Genomic DNA, 13,289 nt, shown 5'->3' with positions numbered 1-13,289 from the left:
ACTGCAGCTAATCACTGGCCACAGAGGTGTTGCCAACATTTATGAAATATGAAGAAAAGGACAACAACCACAACCAGGGCCACTTCACCAACAATGACCACGTGTGTAAGAGGTAAATCAGCAAGTGATAACTGTACTAGAGGAAAGTTAATCGGGGATCCAGATTTTCTGTGAAGCACTTATGTCTATACTGTGTGCACAATTATTAGATAATTTGACTTTTTAATGATTCATTTTATTGTTGAACAAAAATGGAATATCATAGTACTGTTGGTCAATCCAAGGGGTTAATAAACCTGAAACCTTAATATTAAAGAAAATAAAAATGGAGGTTTGTCTTTATTAGGAGAATATCGAGGTGTGCAGAATTATTGGACAACTAAATGAAAAATTCAAACAATTTGAGATGGGGAAAATTATCTTCATCTGTTATTGTAAGAATGATAACCAAACAATACAAACTGTACAGTCATATGCTCCATCTATGGAGTCTGTCAATTTCTTAATCTGGTGACTATCAACTTTTTAGGCAGCTCCAACCACTGCCCCCAAACGCTGATTAGAGAGGTGACTGTTTTCCTTCACCGTAAATCTCCCTTTTAAGAAGGGCCACAAGTTTTCAGTAAGGTTTAGGTTTGGTGAGGAAGGGGTCGGGTCATTATACTTTCACTAGCTACTGAACCTGTTCTACGTCCTGGTATATGCGCCCCACATCCAGGTCCCCCTCCTGGTATATGCTCCCCCCATTCTGGTATATGCTCCACCATCCTGGTCCCCCATTATGGTACATGCCCCCCCATCCTGGTATATGCTCCCTTATCCAGGTCTTCATCGTGGTATATGCTCCCGCATCAGAGTCCCCCATCCTGGTATATGCTCCCCCATCCTATTCTCCCATCCTGGTATATGCTCCCCCATCCTGGTCCCCCATTCTGGTATATGCTCAGTCACGAGGGCGATGCCGGTGATGATTGGAGTCATGTCTCAGAGAGGCAGCTGTAACCGCACTCCCGGCATTAGTGCCGGCGGTCAGTGAGGGCTGGGGCCATGCTTACAACCGCCGCTCTGTATTGTCAGATCCGTGACTGAATCTTCACCGACACCGCCCTTGTGACTGAAATGGAATGATGCTGGGGAGAATAACGTTCATTTTCTCCCTGCAGAGTTAGGCTGTGTGCAGGCACCAGACAGCATAATAACGCTATTAACCTGCAGAATAACCCGTTTTTTTCTGTTGACAGGTTCCCTTTAATGATTACTGATGTATATATTTTATATTTTTTATTCATTTGCTGTGTTTAACCCTTTTGAAGCCTGCATCCCACACCCATGTCTGTAAAGCTCTGTTATTCATTGGTATATACACTAAAGTACAACATCCTAGATATCACTGAATGAAATATTCCAATTGCAAATCTTTATCCATTACATAGTGGAATGCGTTGAGAACAATAAAACATAAAAACGATCAATGTAAATCAAACTTAATATCCCATGGAGGTCTGGATTTAGAATGATCCTCAAAATCAAAGTGTAAAATAAAATTACAGGCTGATCCAACTTCAGTTGAAATGCCTCAAACCAAGGAAATGATGCTCAGTAGTGTGTGACCTCAACGTGCCTGTATGACCTCCCTACAACGCCTGGGCATTCTCCTGATGAGGCGGCGGATATTCTCCTGAGGGATCTCCTCCCAGACCTGAATTAAAGCATCATTCACCTCCTGGACAGTCCGTGGTGCAGTCTCTGTCATGTCTGTCACATGTGTTCAGTGTGAACCTGCTCTCATCCGTGAAGAGCATAGGGTGCCAATGTTGAATCTCCCAATCTTGGTGTTCTCTCGCAAATGCCAATCGCCCTACACGGTGTTGGGCTGTTAGCGCAAAACCCACCTGTGGACATCGGGCCCTCACACCACCCTCATGGAGTCTGTTTCTGACAGTTTGAGCATACACATGGATGTTAGTGGCCTGCTGGAAGTAATTTTCCAGGGCTCAGACACTGCTCCTGTTCCTCCTTGCATCAAGGAGGATGTAGCGGTTCTGACAGGGGCGTACATAGGAATCATGGGACCCCATAGCAGAAATTTTAATTGGGCCCCCCCCCACACTCACCCCCCCCCCCCCCAAAAAAAAATTTAAATAATTGTCGGGGTCACAGAAGAGCATATCTCACAACCTTCCAGCCTTTACATAGTAATTTTTCCTCCTGCTGAAAGACCCCTCTTTCATTGCCCCATAAAGTGTGATGCCAACAAAAGTGTCCCCCAGACACAATATGATACCCCCATGGTGAATTCCTCCACCTGCGCAGTATAATGGCCCTACTGTACCCCACCTCAATTCCTAGGGCAAAGTACAGAACAGACTAAAAGTTAGGACACACCTTCTCATTTAAAGATTTTTCTGTATTTTCATGACTATGAAAATTGTACATTCACACTGAAGGCATCAAAACTATGAATTAACACAAGTGGAATTATATACTTAACAAAAAAGTGTGAAACAACTGAAAATATGTCTTATATTCTAGGTTCTTCAAAGTAGCCACCTTTTGCTTTGATGACTGCTTTGCACACTCTTGGTATTCTCTTGATGAGCTTCAAGAGGTAGTCGCCGGAAATGGTTTTCACTTCACAGGTGTGCCCTGTCAGGTTTAATAAGTGGTATTTCTTGCCTTATAAATGGGGTTGGGACCATCAGTAGTGTTGTGCAGAAGTGAGGTGGATACACAGCTGATAGTCCTACTGAATAGACTGTTAGAATTTGTATTATGGCAAGAATAAAGCAGCTAAGTAAAGAAAAACGAGTGGCCATCATTACTTTAAGAAATGATGGTCAGTCAGTCTGAAAAATTGGGCAAACTTTGAAAGTGTCCCCAAGTGCAGTTGCAAAAACCATCAAGCGCTACAAAGAAACTGGCTCACATGAGGACCGCCCCAGGAAAGGAAGACCAAGAGTCACCTCTGCTTCTGAGGATAAGTTTATCCGAGTCACCAGCCTCAGAAATCGCAGGTTAACAGCAGCTCAGATTAGAGACCAAGTCAATGCCACACAGAGTTCTAGCAGCAGACACATCTCTTCAACAACTGTTAAGAGGAGACTTTGTGCAGCAGGCCTTCATGGTAAAATAGCTGCTAGAAAACCACTGCTAAGGACAGGCAACAAGCAGAAGAGACTTGTTTGGGCTAAAGAACACAAGGATTGGACATTAGACCAGTGGAAATCTGTGCTTTGGTCTGATGAGTCCAAATTTGAGATCTTTGGTTCCAACCACCGTGTCTTTGTGCGACGCAGAAAAGGTGAACGGATGGACTCTACATGCCTGGTTCCCACCGTGAAGCATGGAGGAGGAGGTGTGATGGTGTGGGGGTGCTTTGCTGGTGACACTGTTGGGGATTTATTCAAAATTGAAGGCATACTGAACCAGCATGGCTACCACAGCATGTTGCAGCGGCATGCTATTCCATCCGGTTTGCGTTTAGTTGGACCATCATTTATTTTTCAACAGGACAATGACCCCAAACACACCTCCAGGCTGTGTAAGGGCTATTTGACCAAGAAGGAGAGTGATGGGGTGCTATGCCAGATGACCTGGCCTCCACAGTCACCAGACCTGAACCCAATCGAGATGGTTTGGGGTGAGCTGGACCGCAGAGTGAAGGCAAAAGGGCCAACAAGTGCTAAGCATCTCTGGGAACTCCTTCAAGATTGTTGGAAGACCATTTCCGGTGACTACCTCTTGAAGCTCATCAAGAGAATGCCAAGAGTGTGCAAAGGCATCATCAAAGCAAAAGATGGCTACTTTGAAGAACCTAGAATATAAAACATATTTTCAGTTGTTTCACACTTTTTTGTTAAGTATATAATTCCACATGTGTTAATTCATAGTTTTGATGCCTTCAGTGTGAATGTACAATTTTCATAGCCATGAAAATACAGAAAAATCTTTAAATGAGGTGTGTCCAAACTTTTGGTTTATACTGTATGCTGACCCTAACATAGTATGAACCCCCAACTGTGACCCCCTAGAGCTAGAGAGGATGGTACGTAATAAGGGAGGGTGTTATACATAATAAAAGAGGAAACTATATAACTAAGGAAGGCGCTATACATAATAAGTGAGTACACTATATACTAAGGGAGTACGCTATACATAATAAGTGAGTATACTATATACTAAGGGAGTATGCAATACATAATATGGCTACAATCCTGTATCTATGTGCAGTGTCAGTATGCTGCCCGCTTTTACAGACACATTGAGCGTGTCCTATTCTAATCCTCAAAATCCGATCAGCACTGGACATTCTCTGACCCTCACAGATCTCATTCTCAGATCCGTGATTTTCATGGATGTGTGAATGGATCTATAAAACTCTACAAGTCCTTGTGCTGTCCAATAAAAAAATCTGGCCGCACACGGACATTTCACACAAATGTGAGAATGCAGCCTAAGGGATTTTACAGATAACATTATCACTCCAAGTCATACAGTGCAGATACAGAATAATATTTACATCCAGGCATTTACCGCTGACGTCTCATCTGATCAGAGTCGGTTTCTGCTGCTTCTTCTCCATCTGGTCAGACCTTCATTTCCACATCTCCCAGCTACGACTCATCTAGTCACGATGATCTCCAGCCTAGAAAATAACAAGGTCACATATATTGTACAGTGGGTACGGAATTCAGACCCCTTTAAATTTTTCACTCTTTGTTTCATTGCAGCCATTTGGTCAATTCTAAAAAGTTAATTTTTTTTCTCATTAAAGTACACTCTGCACCCCATCTTGACTGGAAAAAAACTGAAATGTAGAAATTTTTACAAATTTATTAAAAAAGAAAAACAGAATATCACATGGTCATAAGTATTCAGACCCTTTGCTCAGTATTGAGTAGAAGCACCCTTTTGAGCTAGTACAGCCATGAGTCTTCTTGGGAATGATTAAACAAGTTTTTCACACCTGGATTTGGGGATCCTCTGCCATTCTTCCTTGCAGATCCTCTCCAGTTCTGTCAGGTTGGATGGTGAACGTTGGTGGACGGCCATTTTCAGGTGTCTCCAGAGATGCTCAATTAGGTTTAGGTCAGGACTCTGGCTGGGCCAGTCAAGAATGGTCACAGAGTTGTTCTGAAGCCACTCCTTTGTTATTTTAGCTGCGTGCTTAGGCTTAGTGTCCACGATGCAGAAATGAAGCAGAAATTTTCCTGAGCATTTCTGCATCTCCTTGGCAGAAAAACGCATGCGGTTTTTACACGTGTTTATGACGCGTATTTGCATGCGTATTTGCCATGCGTTTTTCCAATGCATTGTATAGGCAAATACGCATGCAGAAACGCACAAGAATTAGTCATGTCCGTATTTTTTCTGCGAGTAAAATCTGCGCAGAAAAAATACGGACCATGGGCACAGAACTTGCAGAAGTCATAGGAAGTCATGGGATAAGGTATGTAATGTGTTTCTGGAGCATTTACGCGCTGCAAATACGCACCAAAATACGCACCAAAAACGCATCGTGGGCACACAGCCTTAGGGTCATTGTATTGTTGGAATGAGGTCTGAGGTCCAGAGCACCCTGGAAGAGGTTTTCATTCAGGATATCACTTTACTTGGCCGCATTCATGTTTCCTTCAATTGCAACCAGTCGTCCTGTCCCTGCAGCTGAAGAACACCCCCATAGCATGATGCTGCCACCATCATGTTTCACTGTTGGGATTGTATTGGGCAGGTGATGAGCAGGGCCTGGTTTTCTCCACACATACCACTTAGAATTATCACTAAAAGTTCTATCTTTGTCTCATCAGACCAGAGAATCTTATTTCTCATAGTCTGGGAGTCCTTCACGTGTTTTTGAGCAAACTCTATGCGGGCTTTCATATATCTTGCACTGAGGAGAGGCTTCCGTCGGGCCACTCTGCCATAAAGGCCCGACTGGTGGAGGGCTGCAGTGGTAGTTGACTTTGTGGTACTTTCTCCCATCTCCCTGCTGCATCTCTGGAGCTCAGCCACAGTGATCTTGGGGTTCTTCTTTACCTCTCTCACCAAGGCTCTTCTCCCAGCTCAGTTTGGCTGGACGGCCAGGTCTAGGAAGACTTCTTCCATTTAAGGATTATGGAGGCCACTGTGCTCTTAGGAACCTTAAGTAATGCAGAAATTCTTTTATAACCTTGGCCAGATCTGAGTCTTGCCACAATTCTATCTCTGAGCTCCTTGGGCAGTTCCTTTGAGCTCATGAATCTCATTTGGTCTGACATGCACTGTGAGGTCTATAGACAGGTGTGTGCCTTTCCAAATCAAGTCCTATCAGTTAAATTAAATATAGCTGGACTCCAATGAAGGAGTAGAACCATCTAAAGGAGGATCACAAGGAAATGGACAGAGTGTCCGGGTAAAGGGTCTGAATACATATGACCATGTGATATTTCAGTTTTTCTTTTTTAATAAATTTGCAAAAATGTCGACATTTCTGTTTTTTTTTCAGTCAAGATGGGGTGCAGAGTCTACTTTAATGAAAAAAAAATGAATTTTTTTGAATTTACCAAATGGTTGCAATGAAACAAAGAGTGAAAAATTTAAAAGGGTCTGAATACTTTCCGCACCCACTGTATATATACATCTGTCTCCCCCACACTGCGCCCCTGAATACAGATATGTACCCCCCATTAATATACTATTAGCCACTTAGTAATCAAAATATAAAGTGATAAGCAGCACTGCGCCCCCCATTAACTATAATCTCTAAAGCCGAATAATATAAATTATTCAGTCTCTGTGAGTCTCCCCAATTAACTGTAAGGATATGTGCGCACGGAAAATATACAAGGCTTTACAGTACAAGCAAAGTGAAACCCCCATCATTGCTCTCTTCCAGCACCACCACCATTGCTCTCTCCCAGCACGCCCATCATTGCTCTTTCCCAGCACCACCATCATTGCTCTCTCCCAGCACGCCCATCATTGCTCTCTGCCAGCACCCCCGTCATTGCTCTCTCCCAGCACCTCCATCATTGCTCTCTCCCAGCACCTCCATCATTGCTCTCTCCCAGCACCCCCATCATTGCTCTCTCCCAGCACCAGGGCTGTGGAATCTGAGTCGTGGAGTCAGTGTCCATTTTGCTGGAGTCAGAGTCTGAGTCGGTATAAAATGGATCGACTCAAACTCCTAAAATATATATAAAAAAAATTTAGTACAGTAATTCAATCAGTTTGTGGGGAATATTTTTTCAAAACTATTTGGGAAAGTAATGAAATGTCCTATAAATGTCTGTCCTATTCCTGATCTAAGGGTCTAGACTTTTAGCTGAGATGAATCTGTGCTACAGTAAATTCATCACTTAAACTTGAGCCATGTATGAGAGTCGGAGTCGTGGAGTCGGAGTTGGAGTCGGTGTCATGAAAATTGAGGAGTCGGAGTCGAAGGTTTGGCTTACCGACTCCACAGCCCTGCCCAGCACCCCCATCATTGCTCTGTCCCAGCACCTCCATCACTGCGCTCTCCCAGCACCCCCGTCATTGCTCTCCCCTTCCCCATCATTGATCTCCCCAGCCCCATCATTGCTCTTCCCAGCCCAATCATTCCTCTCCCCAGTCCCATCACCCCATCATTGCTCTCCCCAACCCCATCATTGCTCTCCCCAGCCCCACCATCCCCATCATTGCTCTCCCCAGCCCCATTATTGCTCTTCCCAGTCCCATCATTCCTCTCTCCAGTCCCCAGCCCCATCATTGCTCTCCCCAGCCCCATTATTGCTCTTGCCAGCCCCATCATTCCTCTCCCCAGCCCCATTATTGCTCTTCCCAACCCCATCATTCTCCTCCCCAGCCCCATGCGCCCCATTATTGCTCTCCCCAGCCCCATCATTGCTCTCCCCAGCCTCACCATTCTTCTCCCCAACCCCATCATTGCTCTCCCCAGCCCCACCATCCCCATCACCATCCCCATCATTGCTCTCCCCAGCCCCATTATTGCACTTCCCAGCCCCATCATTCCTCTCTTCAGTCCCCAGCCCCATCATTGCTCTCCCCAGCCCCATTATTGCTCTTCCCAGCCCCATCATTCCTCTCCCCAGCTCCATTATTGCTCTTCCCAACCCCATCATTCTCCTCCCCAGCCCCATGCGCCCCATTATTGCTCTCCCCAGCCTCACTATCCCATCATTGCTCTCCCCAGCCCCATCATTGCTCTCCCCAGCCCCACCATTGTTCTTCCCGGCCTCATCATTCCTCTCCCCAACCCCATCATTGCTCTCCCCAGCCCCACCATCCCCATACCCATCATTGCTCTCCCCAGCCCCATTATTGCACTTCCCAGCCCCATCATTCCTCTCTTCAGTCCCCAGCCCCATCATTGCTCTCCCCAGCCCCATTATTGCTCTTCCCAGCCCCATCATTCCTCTCCCAAGCCCCATCATTCCTCTCCCCAGCCCCATTATTGCTCTTCCCAACCCCATCATTCTCCTCCCCAGCCCCATGCGCCCCATTATTGCTCTCCCCAGCCTCACTATCCCATCATTGCTCTCCCCAGCCCCACCATTGTTCTTCCCGGCCTCATCATTCCTCTCCCCAACCCCATCATTGCTCTCCCCAGCCCCACCATCCCCATCACCATCCCCATCATTGCTCTCCCCAGCCCCATTATTCCTCTCTCCAGTCCCATCATTGCTCTCCCTAGCCCCATCATTGCTCTCTCTAGCCCCATTATTGCTCTTCCCAGCCCCATCATTCCTCTCCCCAGCCCCATTATTGCTCTTCCCAACCCCATCATTATCCTCCCCAGCCCCATGCGCCCCCATTATTGCTCTACCCAGCCTCACTATCCCATCATTGCTCTCCCCAGCCCCACCATTGTTCTTCCCGGCCCCATCATTCCTCTCCCCAACCCCATCATTGCTCTCCCCAGCCCCACCATCCCCATCATTGCTCTCCCCAGCCCCATTATTGCTCTTCCCAGCCCCATCATTTCTCTCCCCAGCCCCATCATTCCTCTCCCCAGCCCCATTATTGCTCTTCCAAACCCCATCATTATCCTCCCCAGCCCCATGCGCCCCATTATTGCTCTCCCCAGCCTCACTATCCCATCATTGCTCTCCCCAGCCCCATCATTGCTCTCCCCAGCCCCACCATTGTTCTTCCCGGCCCCATCATTCCTCTTCCCGGCCCCATCATTCCTCTCCCCAACCCCATCATTGCTCTCCCCAGCCCCACCATCCCCATCACCATCCCCATCATTGCTCTCCCCAGCCCCATCATTGCTCTTCCCAGCCCCATCATTCCTCTCTCTAGTCCCCAGCCCCATCATTGCTCTCCCCAGCCCCATTATTGCTCTTCCCAGCCCCATCATTCCTCTCCCCAGCCCCATCATTCCTCTCCCCAGCCCCATTATTGCTCTTCCAAACCCCATCATTCTCCTCCCCAGCCCCATGTGCCCCATTATTGCTCTCCCCAGTCTCACTATCCCATCATTGCTCTCCCCAGCCCCATCATTGCTCTCCCCAGCCCCACCATTGTTCTTCCCGGCCCCATCGTTCCTCTTCCCGACCCCATCATTGCTCTCCCCAGCCCCACCATCCCCATCACCATCCCCATCATTGCTCTCCCCAGCCCCATTATTGCTCTTCCCAGCCCCATCATTCCTCTCTCCAGTCCCCAGACCCATCATTGCTCTCCCCAGCCCCATCATTCCTCTCCCCAGCCCCATTATTGCTCTTCCCAATCCCATCATTCTCCTCCCCAGCCTCACTATCCCATCATTGCTCTCCCCAGCCCCATCATTCCTCTTCCCGGCCCCATCATTCCTCTTCCATGCCCCATCATTCCTCTTCCCGGCCCCATCATTCCTCTTCCCTTCCCCATTATTGCTCTCCCCAGCCCCATCAGCCCCATTATTGCTCTCCCCAGCCCCACCATCCCTCTCTCCAGACCCATCAATGCTCTCCCGAGCCCCATTATTGCCTTTCCCAGCCCCATCAGCCTTATTATTGCTCTCCTCAGCCCCACCATCCCATCATTGCTCTCACCAGCCCCATCATTGCTCTTCCCGGCCCCATCAGCCCCATCATTGCTCTTCCCGGCCCCATCAGCCCCATCATTGCTCTTCCTGGCTACATCAGCCCCATTATTGCTCTCCCTAGCCCCATCATTCCTCTCCCCAGTACCTTCTGCCCCATTATTGCTCTCCCCAGCCCCCTCAGCCCCATTATTGCTCTCCCCAGCCCCCTCAACCCCATCATTCCTCTCCCCAGCCCCATTATTGCTCTCCCCAGCCCCACCATCCCATCATTGCTCTCCCCAGCCCCATCATTGTTCTCACCAGCCCCACCATCACATCATTCCTCTCCCCAGCCCCCTCAACATCATCATTCCTCTCTCCAGCCCCATCATTGCTCTCCCCAGCCCCATAATTCCTCTCCCCAGCCCCATCAGCCCCATTATTGCTTTCCCCCACCCTATTATTGCTCTCCCCAGTCATCACATCAGCCCCATTATTGCTCTCCCCAGCCCCATTATTGCTCTCCCCAGCCCCACCATTTCTCTCCCCATTTAGCAATGATATTGACACAGACAGATACAAACTACCACTCAGTATTCAGAGTAAAATGGATGAACTTCAACTAATTAGCTAATTGTAGACACCTGGACAATCTCTTTGTAACTTTTTCAACTATTTTATGTTTTGCTGCAATGAAGCTTTTTGGTAGGCAATCCAATAAACCACTACATTTTTTTTATAAGAAACATTGTTGCATTTCTTTGGAGTATCGCATCTGGTAAGGAGTCCTGAATAAATAAATATAGAAAATATGTATATTCAACACTACTTCAAAATCCCACTAGCAGGTTCCTGTAAATTATGTTCAGGCTTTGGATACATAGGTAACAAACATCTTGAAAGAGACAACATTTTGGTGTAGTTTTTTTAGAGCACAGATACAACAAAACTGTAAAAAAAAACCTGTCTTTTTTTAGTCATAGAAAACAATTACATAGCATCTTTCATTTACTAGAACAATCAACCACAACAGAACTTCAATTTATTGGAACAACCGATGGAACTGTAGCTTTCATTTTACCAGGGAAACCAATCAGAGCAGAGCTTCATTTAACCACTCACAGTGCTGTTTTCATTTTACTAGAGCCACCAAGCACAGCGCTGCTTTCATTTTACTAGAGCTTTGTGAAGACAGTAACATATAGAACATCCCCAGCAAATACCCAAGATGGTGAAAATTACAGAGTCTCACCCTTCCGCTTGCTCACAGGGATTAGAGCAGCTGCGACTGTGGGGCTTCCAGGGCCAACTACCCCAACCAGTGGCAACCCGCTTTGGAGTCTATGGAGGTATGTTGCCAGGTGTCCTTATTGTCCCAAACTGGATTCTTCAAAATGTCTCTGAGGATTCAGCGATGGTCAATTAAGCATATCTATGCTCCTCCAGCTAGAGCTGAGGTCCCTTAAGCTGGCATCCTGTAGAATCCAAATCTGTGTCCCTCTTGATGGAGCAATGTGTCCTAGTTACTGTTCTGAAGAGTCTCTCTTGGTTGTGATTTTGTAAAGTCTATCTGATACAGAGGCCCCCTTAAATAGTTCACACTGTCCTTTCAAGCACACATCCACATGTCAAGGATAATGATATTAACTTACAGTGCTGGAGAATCCACAGCTCATCCCCCAATGTTGATTTGCAAACACCCAAACAATGCAAGTCAACAAGCTTCAAGGACTTATACAATTGTAATTAACATATGTAGCAAACATCCATTGTTCAAAGACCCACAGTCCCGGACATGCAAAGCTAGCAGACAATAAGTTGCAGTAAATTTCAAATCAAGTATCAACATCCAGGCTTATTCAATCAATATTCTGTGTTGAACAACCAAAGAAAACACAAATTCAAAAGTCAATATAAAGATAAAAGCATATGGCTCCTGTCCTACTGAATTTATGTCTGGAATAATTAAGAAGAAAAGCTGTGTCGTCACATTCCTCCCCCTTCTTAATTAGACAGACGTGATAGGATTCCGATCATCCTTCTCCACTTGTCGGGACATTCCTTCAGCATGTCGTTAAGCACAGACATGAATGTAAGAGGTCTCACCTTCATGAGAACAAAATTTTGTTTCATCCAGTTTTCTCAAAGCATATTCCATTTCTTCCCTGCGAATAAACTCAACATTCCCCATGCCATCCTTGTGCACATCAGCATAGCAGACATTTCCAGCTTCTCTCATATGATCTTTTAGATCCTGCCAACTTCCCGATGGGGGAAGTTCTGAGACGAGGATTCCTTATTCAGTTTGCCGGGGTCCGTTTCTCTAGCAGGGTCCTCCCCCTGGTCTCTGGCTTGACCTGGAAACCTCCAGACTTAACCGATGATAACCGACCTTGCATCCATTGAGTTCTAACCCGGTGTCCCTTGCATCCCGTGGATCCTAGATGATGAAGGCAAACTGTGTGGCACCGCCTCCCCCGCGTTTCTCCAACTCGATGGTACTGATCAGTCCATACCGATGGAAAAATGTCTTCAGCTCCTTCTCCCGTACATTGGCCGGTAAATTGCCCATGTAAATGCATCCATTCCCCAAGCGCTGCCCCCAGCCTGGGAGATGCCCACTTAATGGCCTGGTACATTGTGTTCTGGGGAACAATATCTGGGCTGACCAGGGCGATAGGACACCTAAGGTTCTGAAGTAACTCGTCCTGGATGTCACTGACCTTTTCCGGCTGAATGTGGCGCTGGAGGTTAGCTGGTTTAGGGTGGTCAATCTGCCATATAGTGTGGACATGGTATTTCACTTCATCCAATGCTGATGTATCCTGGATATAGCATCTCTCAGTCCCTGATGGCTGTTGTCAGATGTTAACCGGCTGATGAGCTCCATGCCTGTGGCCCTGACCCTGTAGACAATCTTTGGTCATGTATCCAAGATGCAAATCACAGGTCCTGTTTGTAAACCTTTGTCTTGGTGGGGTTACTGCTGGGTAGCGGGATAGTGCTGCTCGAATGGCTGGTGGCCGCTCGAATCCTTGGGTGAGGGCCATCATGGAAGTAGGGACCGGTGCTGGTGATAGAGGTACTGGAACTCCCAAAACCGATTCTATAACACAAGCCCTTTCCTCAATTGAGGCTCCGGGTCCCAATGAGATCAACAATTCCTGAATTCAGGCTGCTTGGGACTGGGTATTTGATTCCAGACTACGTCTGGATTCGGCAAGCAGTTTAATTCCTCTGGGTCCACCTCAGTGGTGTTGTCCTCCATGACATTCCGAGCATCCTAAAGGACCAATTC

General features: G+C 46.8%; 1 pseudogene; it reads right to left on the bottom strand.

Annotated features, from left to right (window-relative positions):
* LOC141271872 (uncharacterized) overlaps nt 1-13,289 on the bottom strand; it is a 50,431-nt pseudogene that overhangs the window by 19,010 nt on the left and 18,132 nt on the right.

The sequence above is a fragment of the Phyllobates terribilis genome, unplaced genomic scaffold, assembly GCF_046119375.1.
Source record: "Phyllobates terribilis strain yellow unplaced genomic scaffold, ASM4611937v1 Scaffold_5__5_contigs__length_657084704, whole genome shotgun sequence".
Lineage (NCBI taxonomy): Eukaryota > Metazoa > Chordata > Amphibia > Anura > Dendrobatidae > Phyllobates > Phyllobates terribilis.
This window is presented reverse-complemented; position numbering and strand designations above follow the sequence as displayed.